Here is a 26,323-nt window from a genome sequence, read left to right on the forward strand (position 1 = left end):
CAAGGATTTCAAAGGAAGGTGGAAGGTCAAGGGCCCAAGGGCCCAAGAGATGGCTCAGTGGGTCAGGGTGCCACCCTACAAAGCTGATCACCTGAGTTTGATCCCAGGCAAGCACACTGTAGAAGGAGAGAAGCCTCTGGCCTCATGCTGTAGCATATGCCTATTTCCCTAAATAGTGTAATGAGCTAGAGGGAGCCAAGCATTGTGGCTCACATTGTAATTCCAGTACCCAAAAAGGCTGAAGCAGGAGGACTGTAATGAATCTCAGGTAGCCCAGGCCACAGAGTGAATTTCAGGATATCCAGACCTACATAGAAAGAGCCTATATTAAACAAAACAACTTAAAAGGTCTTTTTTTTTTTTTTTTTTTTTTTAGCTCACATGCTATAAAATCAGAGCTTCATTCCAAAAATGAAAGTGCTAGTTACAAATAGCCTCTCTTGACCTGTAAAAGGAAAGAGTCATTAAGCAAAAGGAACTTTCTAGCAGTTAATGACATCAGATTACTTTATATTACATTTCCTTAAAACCATTTTGTAAATTGGGCCTTTCACTGAATAGGAATGACTGCCTACTTCACTGGGACAATTTTTTTCTTTTTTTTCCCCTTTAACAAAATAATTTATTCACTTTACATCATGATTTCTGTTCCCGTTCCCAGTCTTTCCCTCTCACAGTCCCTCCCCCATCCCCCATCCCCTTCTCTGAGAGAATGGAGGCTTTCTTTGGGTATCTTCCACCCTGGCACATCAATTCTCTATAGGGCTAGGCTTCTCCCATTGAGGCCAGACAAGATAGCTGAGTTAGGGGAACAGACAGGCTACAGCTTTAAGGATAGCCTGTGCTCTAGTGGTTTGGGACCCATGTGGAGACCGTGGAAATTGAGCTGCACATCTGCTACATATGTGTGTGTGGGTGCTCAGTGCAGCCAGAGCATATACTCTTTGGTTGGTGGTTTAGTCTCTGGGAGCCCCTAAAGGTCCAGGTTAGTTAACTTCGTTGGTCTTCCTGTGGAGTTCCCTCAATTTCCCCCCAACTCTTCCATAAGAGTCCCCAAGCTCCAACCAATGTTTGGCTGTGGGTCTCTGCATCTCTGTATCTAGTCAGCTGCTGGGTGGAGCCTCTCAGAGGGCAGCCATTGCAGACTCCTGTCTGTAAGCATAATAGAGTATCATCAATAGTGTCAGGAATTGGTACTTACCCATGGGATGGGTCTCAAGTTGGGCCAGTTATTGGTTGGCTATTCTTTCAGTCTCTGCTCTCTCCCCTGTCCCTGCATTTCTGGATACATTTTGGGTCGAAAGTTTTGTGAGTGAGCTGGTGTCCCTATCACTCCTGCCAGGCTACAGGAGGTTGCCCTTCAGGTTCATTATCCCCAATGCTGTGAGTCACAGCTAAGGTCACCTCCATTAAATCTCGGATGCCTCCCTTATCCCAGGTCTCTTTGTTGTCCTGGAGATGTGCCCCCCACCTCCCCACCCCTATCAGTTACAGTTTTCCATTCATTTTCATGGCCATCTTGCCCTCCCTCCTGTCCCTCCCTATATCTGATCCCGAACTCCTCCATTTCCCTCCCCATCCCCTCCTTCCCAGTTCCCTCTCTCCATCTGACTCTTGTGACTATTTTATTCCCCCTTCTAAGTGAGATTCAAGGATCTTCACATGTGCCTTCCTTCGTGTTTAGCTTCTTTGAATCTGGAGAATGTAGTATGGTTATCCTGTGTTTTATGGCTGATATCCACTTATAAGTGAGCACATACCGCACATGTCCTTTTGGGACTGGGTTACCTTACTCAGGATGATATTCTCAAGTTCCATCCATTTGCCTGCAAAATTCATGATGTCTTTGTTTTAAATACCGGAATAGTATTCCGTTGTGTAGATGTACTACATTTTCTGTATCCATTCTTCAGTTGACATCTAGGTTGTTTCTAACTCCTGGCTATTACAAATAAAGCTGCTATGAACATAGTGGAGTATGTGTTCAATACTCTGAAAACCACAGAGCCAGTGGGGAGGGGAGAGTGTAAGCAAGCACTGGCTGCAGTGGTGCTGGTGGTGCTGGTGCTGCTGCTGGCTGCTGGCTAGTGCTGGAGGTGGGGGTGGTGGTGGTGCTGCTGCTGGTGCTGGAGGTGGTAGTGGTAGTGCTGCTGCTGCTGGTGGTGGTGCTAGAGTGACCTAGCATGCATGAAACCCTAGGTCCAATCCCCCATGCTAGAAAACAAAGAAACGAACAAACAAACAACTCAGCCAGGTTTAAAAAACTCTCCTTTGAAAGAGCTCAAATGAGAGATTCACCTGCTCAGGGTTCAAGGTCCTGATCTCTTTCCTAGGTTTTCTATCTCCATGGTTGTCTCCCTTTGTGATTTCTTTATTGTTTCCATTTCTGCTTTTAGATCCTAGATGGTTTTGCTCAATTCCTTCACCCGTTTGGTGGTGTTTTCCTGCCCTTCTTTAAGGGATTTTTGTGTTTCTTCTTTAATGGCTTCTACCTATTTAACCGTGTTCTCCTATATTTCTTTATGTCCTTCTTAAAGTCCTCTATCATCATCATGAGATTTGATTTTAAATCAGAGTCTTACTTTTCCGGGGTGTTGGGGTATCCAGGGCTTGCTGTGGTAGGAGAACTGGGTTTTGATGATGCCAAGTAGCCTTGGTTTCTGTTGCTTGTATTCTTGCCCTTGCCATCTGGTTATCTGTGGTGTTAGCTGGTCTTACTGTGTCTGAATGTGGCTTGTCCTTCCTGTAAGCCTGTGTGTCAGGACTCCTGGGAGACCAGCTCTCTCTAGGCAGAATTTGGGTGTGGAGAGCTGTGGCACAGGGTCAGCTCTGGGTGCAGATGGCAACTGGAAGATTCCTATCCCAGGCTGCTCCCCAGTCCCTGTGTCCTACCTCAATTTACTATTTTTTTCAAATTTAAATTTTAATTATTTAATACTTGTTGAATGAAACTAAGATAAGAATAAGTACTGTAAAAGAAAATGCTTTAAAAACTTTCTCAAAGGCCTTGTCATAAATTCTTAGTCATCTGAAGGGGTAGAAAGAATTTCAAAACAAAGCTATTGCTCTTCCTCAGGGGGTATTCTAACTAATAGTTTTGACATTTTCCTAAGAAACAAACTGTTCTTTATTTTTCCATGTTCATGCACATGTGTATGTGTCTGCTTACATGTGTACTCGCGCGCACAAACACACACACACACACACAGACACACACAGACACACACATACAGAGACACACAGACACACAGACACACACATACACACACACAGAGAGACACAGACACACACAGACACACACAGACACACACACACAGACACACACATACACACACGTGTTTGTCAGGAAGGTAATGATGACCAAAGAAAGCTTAAAGAACCTTTCCACAAGCCACAAGTAGTTCTCTCATCTGGATTACGTCACTCACATTTCATTGGCAGAGACTGTCATATTTCTATCCTACATTGTGGTGTTGCCAAGGCAACCTATTCAAGAGTCATTCTAGAATTTTGCATTGAAAGATTCCAGACAAGGCTGGGAAAACCCCAGTAAGACCTGTAAACTTGAAGATGGATCATGTGTCCTTAGCCTACAGGTTAGGATGAATGATTCAGCCACCAGTAAAATGAAGATCTAGGAATCTTGCTTCCTTGAGCCTGTGTGGAACATAAAACCTGGAGGGAACAAACGGTAAGAGCCCTTGGTGGGCAGAAGCACTGAGTAAGCACTGACTAGGCAAGGGACCATCGGAGTTTTTAATCAGCTTCCTCTCTTTGGTTAAATTGGCCTAACCTTTGTGAACTTCCTGTTTTAGGTAGATGCTTTAATGTGTGTGTATAGGGTAGAACTTGTGTTATCTTGATGGGATGGAAAGAGTATCAACTAACTACTAAGTTACAAGACTGATCTTGGGCAGGCTGTGTAACTTCTCAAGGTCTGCTTCTTTTGGAATATTTTAAATTGTGTGTATGTGTGTGTGTGCGTGTGCATGCATGCACGCGTGCACTACATGTGCCTGCCATAGCACATGAGTGGAGGTCAGAGGACAACTTGTGGGAGTTGGCTCCTCTTGGGAATTAAACTCAGGTCATCAGGTTTGGCAGTGAATGCCTTTACCAATCTCACCAGCTCTAGGCCTGTTTCTTCACTCTTCCGAATTGGAGATGTCTGAGGTCTTTCCTACAGGAGTCTGAAGGAGCAGAGGATCCTCACATAGCACAAGTTCAAGGATGTCATGAGGGCCTTGTAGTGCTACTTGGGCATCTATGCTTAAGTCACTTCTGCCCTTGTGCCTTCACATGACTGGGACACGTATTCCCATATCAGCTTTGTTTCACTTCTCTCTTGGAATGGCAGGTTTTGGCTCCTCCAGAAGGAAAATGAGAAGAAATAGAGAGTTTCCATTGCCTCATATTCTAGATGTCAAACTGAAATACGCGGAAAATGTAAGCACTTACAGGATAAAGGAACAGATTGTAGCGATACTTAAAATATCATAGCTCTTTAAATAAGAAGCAGTTCTGATAAGCCTATTTGGAGTTCAGGCAAAATACCCATGGACTCTGAAAATCAGAATTGTATGTTGCCAAGTACTGACTTCGGTGCTGAATTGTAGATAAAGGTAGGTGTGACTCACACAGTACTAAGAACCTCGTTTGGTTGACATATACCCCACCGCTGCCTCAGCTTCTTACTGTGCACATTGTTCTTTGTTAGCCTCCCTGTCTGTACCCTCCCCACTCTCCGTCTTAGTTTCCCAGTGCTCTGTTTTTGCTCTATTAAATCCTTCTTCTCCATCCATGCTCTTCCTGCTCATCTTATTTGGAATCCATGAGCTCCTTAATCAGACATGGTTTATTCCCGGGGCCTGAAACCTAGGCTTTGACAGCATACGGGACATTGGAACAGTAAGCTCTCATGGGTACCAGATCAGTTTTCTCCGTGATAAATATGCCTATCTCCTTTTGCTTATGATTCTGCATCCTAACACCCTACGACAGTGGTATTGTCTCAGACTGTAAGGCAGGACCATGTTTGCTCATCCACCATTATACTCCCAGCACCCAGCACATGGTAGACACTTAGTACTATTAGACAAATAATGAATCTGCATATTCCAAACTAGGAAGCTTGGAATCTTCCATGATGTTTCTGTCTTCCTTACTTCCCATCCCCACTTGTACACTTGTAGGTCTTGTTACATTTGACCCTGCCATCTTCTTCATGCCCACAGCTGTGGCTTTAATTCAGCCTTTATCACGTATCTCCTGGATTATTACAGGAGCTTCCTCATTGGTCTTCCTGCTGCCAGCTCTCTCTCGGTTCATCACCAGCTGACCCCCAAAGTGATTGTCCTGAAGCTTGAATTTAATCAGATTACCTTCAGGGTCCCCTTGACTTAAACAGAGTGCAATCTGTCAGGTTTGAAATGAATCCAAACATTCTAGTCAGGATTTTGAGAAAATGAAAATTTGATTCTAAGATGCATATTTTTTCACATATTAGTATCTCTGATTTGTGAATGTTTATATTTATAGTGTCATAATTTATGACATAATTTGATTGCTGATAGTTTTCCTTCTTACTAGTGTATAAAATAGTGACGTGCTCTGTAATCTCTGGCACCCTGATTGTGCTGAAATGTACTCATGTGGGCATTTAAAAATAGAAGATCATGCATATAGAAGTATGCTTAGCTGCCCTTGAAAAATTGCATTAGGCAATACTGGGCCAGAATCCCTGGATGGTAGCCTGAGACAGAATTGTTGGCAAGTGGTGTCTGCCTTATTTAGATAAAAACTTCTCTGCAGGGTCTGTAGTTTCTACCCAGGCTGTTATCTACTCCAGTCTCATTAAGCATCTTAAAATTACCTTTCCTGACCAGTAGGTTAAAGTCCAGGGTTTTTTTTTTTTTTTTTTTTGCTGTGATTTATAAGAATGTTCACAGTTATCACTAACTTACCTGCCAGGTTAATGTCTCCACCCTCTGTTCTATACACTTTTTATTCTTCAATCTCAGGAAGCATTACTTACATATTTAAATGCTTTCATAACCCTTGGGATGCCTTTCCTATCTTTTATGCTCCATGACACATTTCCAAGTTTCCCCAACTTTTCCCAGGCATAGCTAATATCTTTCTGGACTACAGTAGTATGTGGACACATCTCTATGCTTACACCTCATTTTAAAAAATTATGTGCCTGCCCATGTCCTGCTGTGAATATGTATGGGAGAGCACCATAAATGTGATTCATCATTGCCTCACTGTTTCATAGCTGGAACAGACTCAGCAAGTATCTGCTAAATGAGAACAAGATGATGGGCTGCACCTTTTGTGTGTTTTCCTCTTTGTTCTTGTTTTGCTTTGAAGTTTTTAAAGATTTATTTATTTTGTTTTATGTGTATGACTATTCACCTGCATATATATATATATGTGCAGCTCATAAATAATGCCTGGTGCCCTTGGAGGTCAGAAGAAGACGTAGAATTCCCTGGAGCTGGAGTTATATAGACAGTTGTGGATTGCTGTGTAGGTACTAGGAATTAAACCCAGGTTCTCTGGAAGAACAGCCAGTGCTCTAAACCATGGAGCTGTCTTTCTGGCTCATTAAAAAAATCATTATGTAGTTGAGGTTAGGCTTAAACTCTTGATCTTCCTGTCCACACCCTCTAATTACTTAAATTATGGTTGTGTGGTACTCTGTCTGCCTACTTTGGTTGTTTTCAGTATCTGCTATCTGAACCTGTATAGAGGTTTTTGTGTAAGCAATTTTATTTCTTGCTGGGTGTGGTGGTGCACGCCTTTAATCCCAGCACTTGGGAGGCAGAGGCAGACAGATTTCTGAGTTCAAGGCCAGCCTGGTCTACCGAGTTCCAGGACAGCCAGGGCTATAGAGAGAATCCCAGTCTCAAAAAACCAAAAAAAAAAAAAAAATTTCCTTATGGGAACTGCTCTGGAGTATAATTGTCATACGGTTGGTAGGTATATGTTCAAATTTATAATACTATAAGAAAGTGGCTGAGCAAGTTATGGGTTTTGGGGTTTGTTTGTTTGTTTTGTGGTCTCTGTTTCAGTTCCTATCTCTAAGTTCCTGCTTTGGTTTAGTTTCTACCTTGACTTCCTACTGTGATCCTGACATGTACGCTAGATAAACCCTCTGCCTCTCAGGTTAGTTTTGGTCAAATTGCTTATCACGGCAATAGGAGAGCTAACCAGGACACTACCCAGGTCTTTTCAGAGTGAGTATACCATTTTGCATTCCTACCAGCAAGGTCCTAAAGTTCTAGTTATTCACCATTCTAGCCATTTCTGGGTATTATTGACATTTAAAAAAAACCACCATAATAGTACATGAATAGTATATCTCATTGGTATTTAAATTTGAAGCTCTGATGCCTTGAATCCAATCTATTTAATTTCCAGAGGAATCTTTACAGTATTTTTATGCAACAGGTTAACATTTTGGTGACATTGTTGGTTGGCTTTTATCAACTTGACACATAGACACATCTTGGAAGAGGGAATCTTAATTGAGAAAATACCTCCAATGTAAGGGTCTCAAAAAATGACTGAAGGAAGACCCCAGACTTAAATAGAATGCAGAAACAAGGACCATTTATTTATTCTACAGAAACAAGCAGCATGTGGGGGTCAACCATTCATCAAAATGGTGATGATGGAGGAGCCTGCAGAATCCCCTTTTTATGCAGGGCTAAGGGAATTTTCTAGAAGCATAGGTAATCTCTAATGTAATTGCCAGGGGCCAAAGTGATTACATTAGTACATTTTTCATTGGCTACTGTGTTAGTTCTTCTATAGTTTTTTGAATTATTTTTTATTACGTATTTTCCTCAATTACATTTCCAATGCTATTCCAAAAGTCCCCCATACCCTACCCCCCACTTCCCTACCCACCCATTCCCACTTTTTGGCCCTGGTGTTCCCCTGTACTGGGGCATATAAAGTTTGCATGTCCAATGGGCCTCTCTTTCCAGTGATGGCCGACTAGGCCATCTTCTGATACATATGCATCTAGAGACAAGAGCTCCAGGGTACTGGTTAGTTCATATTGTTGTTCCACCTATAGGGTTGCAGATCCCTTTAGCTCCTTGGGTACTTTCTCTAGCTCCTCCATTGGGGGCCTGTGATCCATCCAATAGCTGACTGTGAGCATCCACTTCTGTGTTTGCTAGGCCCCGGCCTAGTCTCACAAGAGACAGCTATATCAGGGTCCTTTCAGCAAAGTCTTGCTAGCGTATGCAATGGTGTCATCGTTTGGAGGCTAATTATGGGATGGATCCCTGGATATGGCAGTCTCTAGATGGTCCATTCTTTTGTCTCAGCTCCAAACTTTGTCTCTGTAACTCCTTCCATGGGTGATTGTTTCCAATTCTAAGAAGGGGCAAAGTGTCCACACTTTGGTCTTCGTTCTTCTTGAGTTTCATGTGTTTTACAAATTGTCTCTTATATCTCGGGTATACTAAGTTTCTGGGCTAATATCCACTTATTAGTGAGTACATATCATTTGAGTTCTTTTGTGATTGTGTTACCTCACTCAGGATGATGCCCTCCAGGTCCAACCATTTGCCTTATATTAGGGAGTAGGTTAGGTAATCTACAGTTTCATTGGTGGGTGCTTGGGAGGTCACATGGGTGGGCTTCTGATTGGATTTGCTAGGTTGTCAGTGGTCTGTATTCCTATATCAGGAATGTTTAACCACAGGATGAGATAGGGCTGCCCAGCACAGATGGCCCATCCTTTTAGATAAGGTATTTCCCCATTCTTGTGGTTATCTCCAAGCTGTTCTTTGGGAGGGTGTGGGTTACGACCCTGTTCCTGGAATGTATGATTTATTCCTGGGAGCAGGTGACTTATGGCCTATTTCCTGGGATTTATAGTCTGTTCTTGGAGCTGATGACTTATGGCCTAGTTCCTGGGACAAATGAGATTTATGTCATATTTTCACCATTATATTGGCTTGTAGGCAAGTCTGTGGGAACATTCTCTTGATGGGTGGTTGATGTGGTAGGGCTCAGCCCACTATGGATGGGTCCCCTCCAGGACAGATGGTCCTGGAGTGTATAAAAAAAAGCAGACATAACAAGCCATGGGGAACAAGACAGTGATCAGCACCTTTCCATGACCTCTGCTTCAGTTCTGCCTCCAGGTTCCTGCTTGAGTTCCTGCCTTAGCTTTTCTTGGTGATGGACTATAATCTATAAACTGAAAGAAATCATTTCCTCCCCAATTTGCTTTTGGTCATGGTATCACAGCAGTAGAAATCTAGCAAAGGCAGTGACCAAAAATAACACACATTTGTGTTGTACTGTTTCTGTGAATTAGGACCCAGGCACCGCTTATCTGGTCCACTACTTCAGGATCTGGATGAGCTATTGCAATCAAGGAGTTGGATAAGCCACAGTCATATGGAGGCTTGATTGAGGAAGGACTCACTTTCAAGAGCGTGTGGTTATTGGCAAGATTCAGTAATTCAGGATCTGTTTGAATTTACATCCTTTTTCTATTTTAAGATGGTATTGGTCATTGATGCTAAAGTATGTGTTTTGGAGGCAACATAAATAGATCTCGTTCATTTGTTTGTCTTGGGCCCTCATGACAGGGCCCCCAAAATTGCAGTGATAATGGCCATATTTAGGTGGTTTTCCAGGTTCCATTGGGGCCTGACCCTGCTAGGAGACTTGGCTTTGCTGAGAAACAGAAACCTGATGGATTTTTGGAAAAACCTTTTTGGCTGATTGAGCACTCTTGTCTACAACAGTTACACCCAAATGCTTCTGACCATTATTGACCATCTCCTTTGACAAGATTCCCCATGCTAACCCACCTGGCTGTTCTAACATCTGAAAATTTCCCCCCAAACACACACACACACACACACACACACACACACACACACACACACACACACACACAATTTGTCCTTGTATAATGCAGCAAGCTTTTCTAGCTGGGCCTGTCCTCTACTAGGGTGACCCAGGAGTTTGTTGGTTTTGTTTTATTAAAGCTGCTATTTCTTTTCCAAGGAGTTTGGTAGTTTCATGTGGTACCTAGTTATGGTTTTCTGATACAACCTGTGAGTCTATGACTTTTTATTGAGTAATTGAGATAGTTATCATTCAGAGTTACTGTTGAATGATGAGTGTGAATTCTCATCATTTGGTTGATTTTTATGTTGTTTGCATTGACTTTTTTTGCCTGTGACCCCTTGGGTGTGTTTTTCCTCTTCACACTAAAGTATCCCTCCAATTATCTTCTGTAGGGTTGCCTTAGTGGCCACAAAGTCCATTAATCTGTTTTTATTATTGATTTTTATCTCTCCTTCCATTTTAATGGCTAGTTTTGTTGGTTATCATAGTCTGGGTTGACAGCTGTCTTTCAAAACTTGGAATACATCTTTTCAGGTCTTTTGGCCTTTAAATATTTCTATTAATAATCACATGTTAGTATGATGAGCCTGACTTAATAAATGACTTAACTGTTACTACAAATTTCAATATTCATTCTTTATCCTGTGTAAACCTTGACTACCACCTAAATATGGTCATTATCACTGCCATTTTGAGGGCGCTGTCATGAGGGCCTACATCAAACAAGTTTTAAAATATGTCATGATGTGGCTCATATATTTGCATATTTGATCACCAGTTGGTGGAACTGTTTGGGAGGGGCTAAGAGTGTGGCCTTGTTGGAGGGGGGAAGGGCTAAGAGTGTGGCCTTGTTGGAGGGGGGAAGGGCTAAGAGTGTGGCCTTGTTGGAGGGGGGAAGGGCTAAGAGTGTGGCCTTGTTGGAGGGGGGAAGGGCTAAGAGTGTGGCCTTGTTGGAGGGGGGAAGGGCTAAGAGTGTGGCCTTGTTGGAGGGGAGAATGTTTGAGAGTGTGGCCTTGCTGGAGGGAGTATGTTACTGTCCTTTGAGGTTTCAAAAACCCAGGGCATTCCTCCTTAGCTCTCTCTTTCTCTCTCTCTCTCTGTCTCTGTCTCTCTCTCTCTCTCTCTCTGTCTCTGTTTGACTCTGCCTGTCTCTCTCCCTCCCTCCTTCCCTCCCTCCCTCCTTCCTTCCTTCCTACTTGCTGATAAGGATATAAGCTCTCAGCTCCAACTCCAGCAGCATGCCTCTCTGCTTTCTGCCATGTTTCCCACCATGACTGTCATGGACTCACCCTCTGGAACTATAAGCCCCACTGAACACTTGTATGAGTTGCCTTGATCATGTTGTCTCTTTAAAGCAATAGAAAAATAAGACACGTGTGAATGTCTTTTCTGGTCCTGTACATTTGATTATCCTCTAGGCCTCTCATATGTAGATTGACACCTTTTTCTAGGTATGGGAAATTTGACTTCTCTTTGCTTCTATCTTCTTTGAGTTGTTTGAACAAAGTTATACACATTCTTTTGAATTCTTTCATTGGAAGTTCTTTGAATTTGGGTCCATATTATGGGGTTACTAATTTTTGGAGGAGACGTGTTTTCTTGGACATGTTCTCATGTTGTTTCTGGTTTTGGACTAAAATTTGTGCATTTGGAGTTATTTGGTTGAATGGGAATATGGGGCTGATGGTCTTGGGACTATTAATTGTCAGTGTTAGGAATTAGGTAACTGCAGAGGTGTGAACAATTTGTTTAGGGTTAAGGACTCCTTTATAAATCAACACCAGGAACTGGGCAGGTAGGAAAAGTTTGGTTTGGATCTGGGGGGCCTTTACCTGTTGTCACTGGACACTGTGCTGTCTGAGTAGTGTGGGCTGAGTTGTTGGTGCCAGGGGCCCTTACCTAATGGGGATGTGTATAGCTCAGTGGATCAGGAATGTAAAATGAATGGTTACAGTCTCGGGGTGAGGGCTTTACTTGTCATTGGCAGAGCTATTTTAATGACTTCATGTGGCTAGTCAAATCTGACTTCTTTTTCTCACTATGAGCTTTTCCAATACCAAGAATTCATCCTTGGAAATATGCTTGAGCCTTTTTATTTATTTAAATAGAATATATTATATATAATATAATGTGACTAGTCAAATCTGACTTCCCTTTTCTCTTTCTTGCTGTGATTGTTTTTCAACACCTAGAATTCATCCTTGGAGATATGCATGAGTCTTTTAATTTATTTAATTACAATGTATTATATACAATATACTACTTGGTATCCCATTAGTCTCTTCAAAAGAGAGCAGGACCTTTAAATCAAAATTATTTTCATTTTTTTATACCTGTTATCGTATTTAACCCTGTTGTAGTAAACAGTTTTTGAGGATGGACATGTGATGTAGACATATGTTTATTCACAGCTGAGACTACTAAAGTCACATATTGTATACATGGTTAATGTATGTGAAAGTAGAAAACTTAGTGATAAAAGAAAATAAAGATATGTTTTATACTTTGTTTTCTATTAACAGTATCTCTGTGCATTTGTTGGGTACCAGGCACCCCAATTTAGAAGACTACAAGGAGTCAGAATAATTGTTTGGGTGGGATTGCAAACTACTGTGGCCCCAGCATCAGAAGGATAGCTACTAGTTACTATGGCACCAGGGACCATGACAGGATAGACGCCTTTAACATCCCCAGCCAAGCAGATATATGAATGTTGATATTTCTCAGTCTATTCAACCTTGCTGCTGTGCCTAGATTCTAGCATATTCCTTGGGCTATGTCATGATTCATAATAGCAGATATTAGGAGTACTTTGTCTTGGCAGAAATGAGAGCTGTGACCAGTTCCAAGAAGTGTGTGAAATAGGAGAGCTTTTCCTGCAGTGCCTCTTGCCTGTATTGGTAGCCAACATTTCCATTCTCTTCTGTCCTTTTGCAGTTTGTTGCTACCATCTGACTAAACAAATATCCTAGTTTGGGGTTCCTCAGTAGCATAGCCTGAGACTAACATTTTAGAACAAGAAGTCTGTGTGTGTGTGTGTGTGTGTGTGTGTGTGTGTGTGTGTTTTATTTTTGACAGGAGTAGTCTCACTGTGTAGCTCTAGCTGTCATGGAACTCTCTAGGTAGACCAGGCTGGCTGTGAATTCAGAGAGATCTGCCTGCTTCTGCCTCCCAAATTTTGGGATTGATTTTTTGTATGTGTGCCACCATGCCTGACTACGAAGTGTATTTGTATGATGAAGGCAAAGCCAGTAGAGGAGTGGGGAAGTGAGAAGGGGGAGACAGATGAGTCAGTTCCTCCTGAGGAGATGGACAGGAAATCTTTGTCTATTATCATTAAGAATACAGTTCATTCTGGTTTTGACTCCACATCCACATTGCACATCCTTGCTACATGCTGTAGAATGCACATGTTTATGAGACCAACCAATCTTATCCCCACCTATTCTCAGTTCTGTCCAGAAGCTAGGTCATCTCACTTCTGTCAGAAAGCCTTCTCACATCCCCCTCTGGGGGCTCTTATAACTTTCATTATTTATTGATGTAATACTGCTTTTGTGTCCAGCACTATTAGAGGTACCTGGTGTTTATAGAACAACAAAGGAAGAAGATTTTCATTTGTAATTTAATACCATTTCTTATCTACTTATATGTATGCTCTACCAAATACTATATTTTATTTACCATTTGTCTCCTTCCTTCAGTATAATTGAGTAAACTAGCTGTCTGTCTGTCTGTCTGTCTTTTGAAACTCTTATGTAGTCCAGGCTTGCCCAGGTACTCACTATGCATACAAGAATGACCTTAGAATTCCTGAGTTCTAAGGAGGCCTTCAGCTCCCAAGTACTAAGATTACAGGCATATCTCACCATATCCAGCTTTTTATTCTATTTGTATGTTTGAGTTGCTTTTGGTATTGCTTCTATGAAATCTCTGTCAAAATTAAAGCTTGAAACCTTTGTTGTTATTCCAAGAAGTTCTTCAGATTTTCTTCTTAGGAATTTTATGGACACAAGTCTTTCATTTAAGACTTTAACCCATTTTGAGTTTATTTTTGCATAGTGTAAGGTAACGATCCAATTTTATCCTTGCACATATCCAGTCTCCCCATCAGCGACTAATTGGAGACTATCATTTTTTTTTGAGACAAGTTCTCGCTATTTAGCCTAGAACTCATTATGTAGAACAGTCTGACCTCAAACCCACAGATATTTGCCTATCTCTGCCTCCCAAATGCTAGGATAATGGGTGTGTACCACCAAGCCCAGTTCATTATCAAGTTAAAATGATACCATTGCTTGATGGACTAATTGTTACTAGTGGTTTACTTTCAGATCTTGAAAGATATCATTCCATGCTTTCTGGATTTGGGGTTTTGTGATAAAAGACCAGATGTTTTTTTCTGATAGGTTTACATTTATGAGTTTATGCTTTTCTTTTATGGCTTTTAACATTTTTTGTTGTGTTATTTTGGCATGACAATAATATGTTATAGATAGTGTGTTTGTTAGAGAAGGAATCTTAATTGACAAATGCCTCCATAGGATTGGTGTGTAAGTAAGTCTGTGGTGGGTATTTTCTAGACTAATGATTGACGTGGGATAGGCCAGCCCACTGTGGATGGCACCACCCCTCAGAAGGTGATAGTGAGCTGTATAAGAAAGCAGAATAAATAAACTATAAGGAGCTAGCAAATAAGCTGCACCCCTCCATGGCCTCTGTATCTACCACTGCCTCCAGGTTCCTTCCTTGAGTTCCTGTCCTGACTTCCTTCTGTGATAGACTGTAATGTCAAACAAACTGTAAGTGGAAATATAATTAACCCCTTTGCAATTTCTTGCTTCTATTCTTGGCCATCCTGACTCTGCTCATTTACTTGTTACATGGAGGCAGCTTCTGTTCTGTTATTCTACCTTGGAAGTCATCCTATGTTTTTTTTTAATTATATTAAGGGTATATAGCCAATGTAATTCATGGTCCAGAGGCTGGCTGTTAAAATAACTATCTGAGTTCTTTTCCTTCTTTTCTTTTTTTTTTCCGTGATTAAACAAATAATTATTGAGTACCTCTTGTGTATCCAAGGCTAGGGATGCCAAGAGGACTAGCATGAGTCCTTTCTCTTTGGGGTCTAATTTGTAAAAGGACAAATTAGAGCACACTTTGGGAAGCTCTGTGATTGGACACGCCCATGGCTTTGCCAGCCAGGAGTCAGGATGACTAATTCCCCTTTGGTGATTCAGAAAAGGCTTCACACAGAGGAGGTGACATTTGAACAACTGCATCTAGACATAGCCATCATTTAATCACTGCGGATTGAACAGGCACTTGGCTGGAAAGCTAGCCATGTAGCTACATGGTCCACAATTTGGGGGGGAGCCTAGGTAATTATGCTATCATTTACAATGTGTGTGGCAGCCTCATCAGATCCTAGCCATAGTTTTCCTGCCAGGAAAACCTGTATGGATATAGTGCTTCATAATGAAACTCTCTGGTAAATATTAAATATGCTAATAAAATATAGAAACTTCAAACTGCCTTCCCTGTTATTTTTAAAGTGACTCCATTAGATTAAATAGCAAACTAGTCGCTATTTTGTTAGATCTCCCATGGTTCTCAATTGTAGAAGGATATTGGACTAAAGAGCAGTTTGGGTAGGGTTATGAAATGGTTATGGTTAGAGTCCTGTCAATCTTGTTGCCAAAGCCTAAAGACAGTTAAGGAAGTGAAAACACATGGATGTAACCACCTAGTGAGAGTTTGAGAGAAAAATTGCTGGCGAGTAGCTAATAGCCAGCATGTTGTCTCTGGGAGTGGTGTCTCTGGGAATATGGGCCTAGGATTGTTCCAGAAGGTAGATGAGCTGCTCTCATTGGCATCAGCTAATGATATCGTTGCTTTGAATTTTCACATGCATGCCCTTCCTCTTCCTTCTAAAACTCCGAAGAACCATGGATTAACTTTGGTTACTTTTTGATATTGAGGAAGCTGAGTTTCTTTCATAGGTAGGCTCTCCCTCAAGGAGTTAATCAAACTGCTGAAACAATATTAGTCACACAAAATAGTTTTTAACAGGAGTGGGTGTGTGGGTGGGGGAGCACCCTCTTAGAGGCAGGGGGAGAGGGTGGGATGGGGGTTTTTGGAGCGAAAAATGGGAAGGAGGATAACATTTAAAATGTAAATAAACAATAACTAATAAAATATTTTAAAAAGAATAGTTTTTAACAGTGTTGTCAAATGCATTTACTTTAAACAGATGTCTTTTCAGTCTTCAGGAATATTTTCCTACTTCTTTCTCCTAATTATACACAAATCATGTCATTGCTTTCTAAAACTCACTTTCATTTGACCCAAAGGATGCTTTTTCTGCCCTTATTTACTGAGTTTCTCTTTCCTATTTCATGCTGATGTGGCTTGCCTTTGCAAGCAGCAGTCTGGTCCTGCCTGGATGGAGTATAGTCCCTTTGGAAGCAGTCATGTGACCACTGAGATTGCAGCCCATTACTTGAAAACATTCCTTTATATCCAGGCCGGGTTCAGCAGCGTTGTAGCAGACAGCCACACCTTAGAGGCTCCATCAGCCTCTCTAGGATGTTTGTATCCAGTGTGCCTTCCATATTGAAAGGCACAGTAGCTTGGCACCGTTCTAGCTATTGTGCATCTCTCTCTCTCTCTCTCTCTCTCTCTCTCTCTCTCTCTCTCTCTCTCTCTCTCTCTGTGTGTGTGTGTGTGTGTGTGTGTGTATGTGTGTGTCTTTATTTAAGCAAGAACTTTGCTTTCAAAGATGTGAAATGCTGCCTTGTGTGGGTATGTGTTAGGGGAGTGCTAAACTACTGCTTTCTTTTCAGACTTCTGAATTCTTCCATACGCAAGGCTTTTCTCATCTTTGTTTCTCCCAAAACACCTGGAGCGAGGAAAATCTCTGCACTGGCCAGGTAATGTTTTTGTTTGTACTTAGACATTATGGGTCAGCAAAATCATATGCGATAAACATACCTCATATGGCAAGAGGGAATATGTACTTCCTAAACTATATTTTACTTCTTAGAATGACTTTTTTTTTTCTTCAGCATTGATGTTTGTAAAGCCGGTGGCAGTATTTTAAGAAACTCTGCAGAGAACTTTTTACTCTAAAGCATTGTAGCCTATTCCCAATGAATTTGATATTTGGAGAGAACTCTATAGTTTCCTTGGGTGAGGGCTAAGAAATGAAAACAGTAGTACTTTGAGAAACTCCTCAAGGCAGGTACCTCATGGAGTGTTGGCCACATTGCTGTATGTAATTTTCTATTTAGAATTTTCTCTCTCTCTCTCCTTTGGCCTCATATAATCTTAGAAGACCACCACCTTTCTGTCTGTGTGCAAGACTTGGTGCCATTTCCTTGAAGTGATGAAGAATTTTGTTTATTGATTTGATTCCTATATAGAATGATAGACCAGAGCCTAAAAGACCTAGTTAGGCTTTTAGTGGGTAGGCACTTTACTTCTTTTGTTTTCCAGACACAGCCTGGCTCCATAACTCAGGCTGGCCTGGAATTTAAAGTGATCCTCTGGAATACAGGGATTGCAATGTGAACCACCGTGCCCAGTTGAGGTCTATCTCTGCTCCCTGCCTGCCACCCACCATTCCCCATGCTCCCTGCCCACCTATTTGCCATGGTTAATATATCCTAGGCTGGCTTTAAACTTACTGTGTAACTGAGGATGTTTTCATACTCCTGATCCTCCTGCCTCCACCTCCCAAGTGCCAGGAACATAGGCATGGACCACCAGGTCCAGCTATCATTCTTTAATGATTCACAAGTGGTTTTAGTTTTGCCACTAATAACCTCTGCCAAGAAATATGATATTTAGTGAGCGTTATTTTCTTCATAAAATGGAGTGATTATGATATTACCTTGAAGATCTGCTCTAAAAATTCCCCAGAATACTATAAATATAATATGTGCCTACTGGGTGAGTGAATCCCTTAATAAACAGTAGCGATATTAGCTATTATCATTACTGTCAGCATCCTTTCCAATCAAAGTGCCCTGGTAGGGACTAGGGAGCCCATTTCTTTGTGAATCTTCAGTAATCCCAGATTCTCTAGATACCCATGAGGGTTTAGCCTCAGAGAGACCCCAAAGAAAATCTTTTGAAGGAAATGAGTTGAGTAAACACAGTGGGTACCTGTCATGGTACAGCCCCTCCTAAGTGTATGCTCTTTAAGAAGGGCTGGTCTTTATTTAAGCTGGTTTTGTTTTTGGAAAGGTCTTCACTAAGTACTAAGTACAGGCCCATTAGGTATGTGTCATCATCCCCCCCCCTCATTTTTTTACATATAGAAGAATTAAAGACAAACCAAATTCTAATTCTAATTTGTCTGACTTCAAAACCAAGGCTCCAGCGGGCCAGCATTAAGCACTTAGGAGCAGCAATTGTTTATGAGACGCTTTGCCTCAAAAGAGTCCCTTGCTAGGCAGTTTTGGAAAAACAGTGATCTGCTTAGAGCTTCACAATACTTGTTATTGTTGACAAGTCCTACAGTAAGGGACCTGTTCAACCCTACCTCTCCTGAACTTCTCTGATGGGGAGATATTTGCCCCACCTGTAGCTCTCGAATCATAAATGATACAGACAGACAAACTTTGGAAATCCTCATGCCAGTCCAAGCTGCTTCCTGGTTAATAATTTTAGATGTATCAACACATACTTTCTGGAACTTTCCAGTAGCTTATAGAGTTTCCTTATTTTTTTTTTCTATCTTTTCATTTGGTGGACTCAAGGAGGAATCACTACATCAGCCTTCTATACCTCTCTCTTTGCCCATTTAAGACCCTGGACACAGGCAAATGGTGTCATATTCTACTGTAGGTAGGAGAGAGTTGGGGAAAGGACATAGCTAGTGCAGTCGGCCAGGGATTTCTCTACCCCACCTATCTCTCTTACGTATATTTAGGCCACAGAAAGCAGGCTAGAGAAACTCTGTTTCAGTTAAGTGCCAATAAAAATGCAGGAAAATGAGAGCCTGGTAAGTATCCATTCCTCTTTCTTCCTGGCGAGTGTCTACATATTTTATGGAGAATGAATTATATCATCCTGCCAGATTCCCATCGTGGTGGCAAGGAGGGACTTGACCACAGGAGACTGACTTTGGGTTCCAGATTTCACTTCTGTAGGGCCAGAGCTTGAGTAGCAGTTTTGAGCAAAGCCAGCACCTTTAGGAAAAGCTAACCTGACACGAGGAGCTGTCTAGCTGAAATGAAAAGCATTGTCAGAAGTGGACTCACAGTCAGGGTGGCTGAGCCAAAGTGTGTGTGGGCGATGAGTGGAGATACACTTTGCAATAAGGATAATGGGAAGGAAGCGTTAAGAACAATGAGGCTGGGCTAGCACTTGCAAAGCTTGCAGAGCTGGAGGTGAAGCTGACTTCAGGAGCCATCTTTTGTTCTTTCCACATATTTTCAGCTTTGTCATTACAGTGGTGAGGGTGAGAAGAATGAACCTTCTCAAGCATCCCCGTCCTCCAGACCCTCCCCCCCCCAAATACATAGGACAAACCAAACCTTCTAGTAGATGGCCCATGAGTGCCTCATGATTCACTGATTCATGGTTGCTGTTTAAAGCTATCCTTTGTATGCTTCTAGAGAAAATTTCATGATTCAGGATGCCTTCCTAAGTGTGTACGTGTGTCCCCTCAACCAGCGCATTTGTGGGGCTTTGAGAAGCCCCGAGAAATCCTTGACCCCTTGAAGCTCAGAGCCCCTGAGGGAATCTGTTCTTCAGACTTCATTAGTGCATTAAGTGTTCTGCTAATGTTGACAGAGGGCAGGGCTAGACGCTTAGGGTTGCCTAAGGAGTGGGATTACCTTGATCAGCTTTGCAGTCAGAGGTGGCTTCAAATGCACATGGCCATGGCTCACCAATCGCTTCCCTCTCTGCTTCAAGGTCTAGGCTGGGCAGCTTGAGACAGGGGTTCCAGTCTTTAACCAGCTCGTGTTTTGGTGACCACTAAACAGAACTCTTTGTTTCTGTATTCTTCCTCCCTTCCTTTTTCCCTTTGTCCATTAATGGAGAGAGAATAATGGGTTTAAAATAATTTAATAAATGATAGCACAAAATTCTAACAGTCAATTACTGCTTCTGACAACCAAATAATTCTAGAACAATTACCATTTCTTTTCATCGTGATTTTAAAATACACTTTAACAAAGGATGGGTAAGCACTTCCCACTTCTACTTTAATAAAAGGCTTTTATATTATCAGAAAAGCACATGTCTGTGTATAAAATGATGCAACAATAATGATTTTTTAGTAATTAAATTTTAAGGAACCCTGGCTTAGAAATATTACCTTCTTATTTTTTCAGCAGTTATCAAACGTATTCTGTTTGAATGCATGGTAGAGGTTCCTGAGATCCGAGGGGTATTCATGAGGCAAGTTCTGAGCAGCAAGATCACAGTGTAACAGAAATGAACTAAACTTTCGTGGTTTTTAAGTTCCCAGTGAATTTTTTTTGTGTTGTTTTGTTTGTGAGACAAGCTCTTCCTATGTATTTTAGGATGGCCCCAAAGTCTTATTTTTATAAATTAATGAAATTTCTTCTTTCACAAGTTCTCTTAAAATTTTTATTGCATTTAATTATTTTGTATAAATGTGTGACACCTGTTAGAACATGTGGGTGGAAGTCAGAATGAAATATTGTGAAATTAGGTTTTTTTTCTCCCATTGTGTGGGTCCCAGGGATTGAACTTAGGCCATCAGGTGGCAAGTGCCTTTACCCATTGTGCCATCTTGTCAGCCCCTGCTCCATCCCCCCCTCCTTTTTTTTTTTTAACAATTTCATACACACATTTGATTACTCTCACCTTCACTCTCTCCTACCACCTTCCTACCCCTGTAAACTCCTTTCTCCCTATTGGTCCCTTTCCCATGTCCACATCTTTTTGTTTTCTTTTGTGACCAACTTAGCCAGGGCCAGTATGAGTGTACCTTTGCATAAAACTATCTAATGAAGCCTGATGGCTTTACTGGAGAGTACCAACTGAAGACAATGACTGATCTCATCCAGAATCCTTCAATAGCCAATAGTTCAGTAGTGGGGAATAAGGCCCTGTGTGCCCATTCACCATTTGTGACTGGGTATTGATAGGTTTAGTTCTATCCAGCACCTCAAACTCTTGAGTGCTGAGAGTGTAGGCATGTGTTAATGTGCCCAGCTTTCTAATAAATCTTACATATGTAATTTTGTTGTGTGATTAATTAACTTTGAGGGGGTGGAGAGCAAATTATTTTTGAAGAGACACTGCTTTATTTATTTATTTATTTATTTATTTATTTATTTATTTTCCTGGCAAAAGAAAGTCCAGATTAAACCAGTGTTATCCAGTGTTTTTTGGTTTTGTTTTTTGTTTTTTTGCTTACTCAAGGCCCAACTCTTTAAAATTTTAACTTTTTTTGATTTGCATGTATGCTTTACCTACATGTATGTCTGTGCACCATGTGTGTGCCTGGTGCCTGTGGAGGACAGAAGAGGGCATTGGATTCCCAGGTACGATTGTGAGGCAACATGTGGGTACTAAGAAAAGAGTCAGAATACTTTGAAGGAGAAGGCAGTGCACTTGACAGCGGAGCCATCTCTCAGCCCTTCAAGGTCCTACTCTCATAACTCATAAAATGGGATGGAAGAAGTAGCATACAGATAGAGCAAGAGCCAAGGAAACATGGATACTATTGGAAGATAGATTTTTTGTTTTGTTTTGTTTTGTTTTTTTGTTTTGTTTTTTAGACCTGTAATATGTGGACTGTCTGTATCTATGTTTTCTAAAGGGTAAACTTTATTTCATTTTACAGTTTTGGAGATTGAACCTGAAGTTCTTGGACATGCTAGGAAAGAGCTCTATCACTCAGCTATACCCCACCCCCAGCACATAGTCATGTTTCAATGCAGATTCCAAGACCCCAAGGTTAAAGAGATGTCTACTTTTATTGATACAGCCTAGGAATCTTCATTTTAACCCTCTCCCCCATTGGAAAGCCCTGACTTGGAGACTGCTGATGGGTCTGGAATAATTACTTCCAGGGCTCAAAGAACTTGCTCTCCCATAGATATGCCACAAATGACCTTTGAAATTCTCGAGAGTGCAAATGGTGCTCCAATTTAAAAAGTGAGAAAGATGCCTCAAACTACAGGTTTGTAATTGTGACGGGAAAAATTCAGCTTCAAATAGAAGGACTGGACAGCATTGCTAGAAAGCTGATTGTTGGGTGGCACCATGCATTTGCTAATGTGTCCTCTAGAGGAGACTGTCAAGCTTGGTGGGTATTAGAATTTTTTGGAAAATTTTAACAGCATCTTTAGTCTATTATATTATTTTATTATTTGTGTGTATATATGTATGTGAGTATGCAAATAAGGTGTGTGTGTTCATATATGTGTAGGTGCACTGTATGTGCTGCATAAGCCAAAGATTAACTTTGTGTACTGTATCTCCAAAGCTGTCCACATTTGTTATTTTGTTGTTGTTGTTGTTGCTGCTGCTGCTGCTGCTGTGTTTTTGTTTTGTTTTGAGACAAGGTCTCTCATGGGCCTAGAAATCCTTGGTTAGGCCAGGCTGGCTGATCACTGAGAAACAGGGATCTGTCCAGTTTTTGCTTCTTCATTGCTTGCATTACAAGTGTGCACTATCGTGCCTGTTTTGTTTTGTTTTGTTTGTTTGGTTGGTTTTGTTTTGATTTTATTGCGTTGTTTTTTATTAACTTGGTACTGGAGATGAGACTCGGGTTTCTTATGCTTGTACAGCAAGCACATTACTGACTGAGCCATCCTGGTAGTCCCCAAATCTGAATCTTAGTCACATTGAGTAACAATAATAGTAGAGTCTCAAGGGGTAAGACTTGGGCATCAGTCTTTTTTAAACTCTCATAGACTCTGATTTAATGGTTCAAGCTGAGCACTGGGAGATTTAAAAAGTTCCTCAGATAATTCTAATTACTAACTAAATTTGACAACTATAGGCCTATATGACACTAAGCAAATTGCTTAATATCCTTCTGTCTGTATACATATTAATTTTAAAGGTCTTTCACACCTTTAAATGTTTGGAATTCCTTTATTCAAATCTTGCCAAACTGACTGTTTTCTTCCGTCTTTCCCAAGACTCCATCTCCTCCATCTCCTCTTCTTACTCCTCCCCAACTTCCTGAACAAATAGATTGTGATATAGTGAATCTATGGTGATCCTGAAGAATGGAGTGGAGTGTCACAAGGTTCATTCTGCCTTTGAACTTGAGTTCATTAACATTTTTATCCACGTATTGTTTGACACATTTTTTCCCTTGGGAGACAACACACAACTCTACTCACCCCAGACAGAAAGTCCATAACAAACCAAAGTATGGATACCACCAAAGTGCAACTTGATAAAGCAATGAGTTTAAGTGGGGTGGGTTACTTACATGAGTATGGGTGAGGGGTTACTTACAGGGACAGAAATGACTCAAAGAGAGCTACATCAGCAAAGCCCTCCCCAGCATGGGTGACAAACAACTCACAGAATTTGGGAACCTAGAGCACACTGCACAGTCTGCAGGCAGCTCAGCAGGTTGGAGAAAGTCCCTTCCAAGTAACTCAGTTGATGGAAATCTCTTCCAGGATGCTTAGCTGGCTTTTGCTTTTTCCAGGCAGATGTTCTAGTCTCAGAGTGTTCTTTATAGTTTGGCTCCTCTGAGAGTGAGTCGCTTATCAGAGAGTGACTCTCAGTTGTCTGTATTGCTTACTCTAGCAGGGAGAGGCCTAGTGAGTTTTAGGGACTTCCTGAAGCTATTTTGAGTTCTTATCAGAATAACTGATTATTAAGGTTATTATTGAATAAAAATAAAACCTTTCTGCTTAAAGAGCTTCCTTGTAGGATAGAATGTTTTAATCTTTAAACTATTATACAACAGTTTGATTTAGAAAACATACAAAAGGGTGATCTGAGATTCTCAGATTCATACATTTGAGAGAGGTCTTGGTTTTGTTGTTGTTTGTTTTTTGTTTAGTTTAGTTTTCTTTTCTTTTTCTTTTTTCTTGTAAGAAGGTTTCTAAGTTCTTAGGGATTCTAAGGAATATAGCCAAAATTTTCACTTTAATTTGGTTTTGGCATAATTCAATGTTTTTGTCTTATAGTCAGCCTCTAATTTGTGGTTAAAAGCCTAGATAGAGTTAATTACTTTCAGCTTTGAGCCAGAGCAACTGAATTATGTTAGCTCCATTGGTAGAGTGCTTGCCTTGCATACATGAAACCTCTAGCACTGCATAAACTGGGTGGTACATATCTGTTATCATAGCACTGGTGAAGTAAACATGGAGGATTAGGAGTCAAGGTCCTCTTTGCATGGTTGCATAGGGAATTTGAGGCCAGCCTGAGCCACCTAAGACTCAGTCTCAGAATGAAACAAACAAAACTCAACATGTGAAAACAAAACCACTAACAGAAAAGAAATCCACAAAAGAAATTTCCAGACAATTTGAAATAACCCAATGTTTAAGGGTTAATTAACTTAATATATAAAGAAACAAGTTTTTATCAGAATAACTGATTATTAAGGTTATTATTGATTTTTAAAAATTAGGTATTTTCTTCATTTACATTTCCAATGCTATCCCAAAAGTCCCCCATACCCTCCCCCCCCACACTTCCCTATCTACCCACTCCCACTTCTTGGCCCTGGCATTCCCCTATACTGAGGCATAAAAAGTTTGCAAGACCAAGGGGCCTCTCCTCCCAGTGATGGCCGACTAGGCCATCTTCTGCTACAAATGCAGCTAGAGACACTAGCTCCGGGGGGTACTGGTTAGTTCATATTGTTGTTCCACCTATAGGGTTGCAGACCCCTTTAGCTCCTTGGGTACTTTCTCTAGCTCCTCCATTGGGGCCCTGTGTTCCATCCAATAGATGACTGTGAGCATCTACTTCTGTGTTTGCCAGGCACTGGCACAGCCTCACAAGAGACAGCTATATCACGGTACTTTCAGCAAAATCTTGCTAATGTATGCAATGGTGCCAGCATTTGGGGGCTGACTATGGGATGGATTCATGGGTGTGGAAGTCTCAAGGTCCATCCTTTTGTCTCAGCTCCAAACTTTGTCTCTATAACTCCTTCCATGAGTGTTTTGTTCCCAATTCTAAGAAGGGGCAAAGTGTCCATACTTTTTTGGTCTTCGTTCTTCTTGAGTTTCATGTGTTTTGCAAATTGTATCTTGTATCTTGGGTATTCTAAGTTGCTGGGCTAATATCCATTTATCAGTGAGTACATATCATGTGAGTTCTTTTGTGATTGGGTTACCTCACTCAGGATGATACCCTCCAAGTCCATCCATTTGCCTAGGAATTTCATAAATTCATTCTTTTTAATAGCTGAGTAGTACTCCATTGTGTAAATGTACCACATTTTCTGTATCCATTCCTCTGTTGAGGGACATCTGGGTTCTTTCCAGCTTCTGGCTATTATAAATAAGGCTGCTATGAACATAGTGGAGAATGTGTCTTTCTTACCAGTTGGAACATCTTCTGGATATATGCCCAGGAGAGGTATTGCGGGATGCACCAGTCCAATTTTCTGAGGAACCGCCAGACTGATTTCCAGAGTGGTTGTAACAGCTTGTAATCACACCAACAATGGAAGAGTGTTCCTCTTTCTCCACATCCTTGCCCGCATCTGCTGTCACCTGAATTTTTGAACTTAGCCATTCTAACTGGTGTGAGGTGGAATCTCAGGGTTGTTTTGATTTTCATTTCCCTGATGATTAAGGATGATGAACATTTTTTCAGGTGCTTCTCAACCATTCAGTATTCCTCAGGTGAGAATACTTTGTTTAGCTCTGAGCCCCATTTTTTAATGGGGTTATTTGATTTTCTGGAGTCCACCTTCTTGAGTTCTTTATATATATTGGATATTAGTCCCCTATCTGATTTAGGATTGGTAAAGATCCTTTCCCAATCTGTTGGTGGCCTTTTTGTCTTATTGACAGTGCCTTTTGCCTTACAGAAGCTTTGCAATTTTATGAGGTCCCATTTGTCGATTCTCGATCTTACAGCACAAGCCATTGCTGTTCAATTCAGGAATTTCCCCCCTGTGCCCATATCTTCGAGAATTTTCCCACTTTCTCCTCTATAAGTTTCAGTGTCTCTGGTTTTATGTGGAGTTCCTTGATCCACTTAGATTTGACCTTAGTACAAGGAGATAAGAATGGACCAATTTGCATTCTGCATGATAAGCACCAGTTGTGTCAGCACTATTTGTTGAAAATGCTTTCCTTTTTCCACTAGATGGTTTTAGCCCCCTTATCAAAGATCAAGTGACCATGGGTGTGTGTGTTCATTTCTGGGTCTTCAATTCTATTCCATTGATCTACCTGCCTGTCACTATACCAGTACCATGCATTGTTTTTTTTTTTTGATTTTTAAT

General features: G+C 41.1%; 1 protein-coding gene across 1 annotated transcript in view; it reads left to right on the forward strand.

The window, feature by feature from the left end:
* Window positions 1-3,545: 3,545 nt before the first annotated feature.
* The window catches only part of Ppef1 (protein phosphatase with EF-hand domain 1), a 130,794-nt gene continuing 108,016 nt past the window's right edge, over window positions 3,546-26,323 (forward strand). Inside the window, exons 1-2 of the mRNA XM_021153415.2 lie at window positions 3,546-3,691; window positions 16,737-16,823. The gene's annotated coding sequence lies outside the window, so the exon portion shown is untranslated. The remainder of the gene's footprint in view (window positions 3,692-16,736; window positions 16,824-26,323) is intronic.

Source organism: Mus caroli, unplaced genomic scaffold, assembly GCF_978045245.1.
Source record: "Mus caroli unplaced genomic scaffold, Mus_caroli_1 scaffold_5, whole genome shotgun sequence".
Classification (NCBI taxonomy): domain Eukaryota; kingdom Metazoa; phylum Chordata; class Mammalia; order Rodentia; family Muridae; genus Mus; species Mus caroli.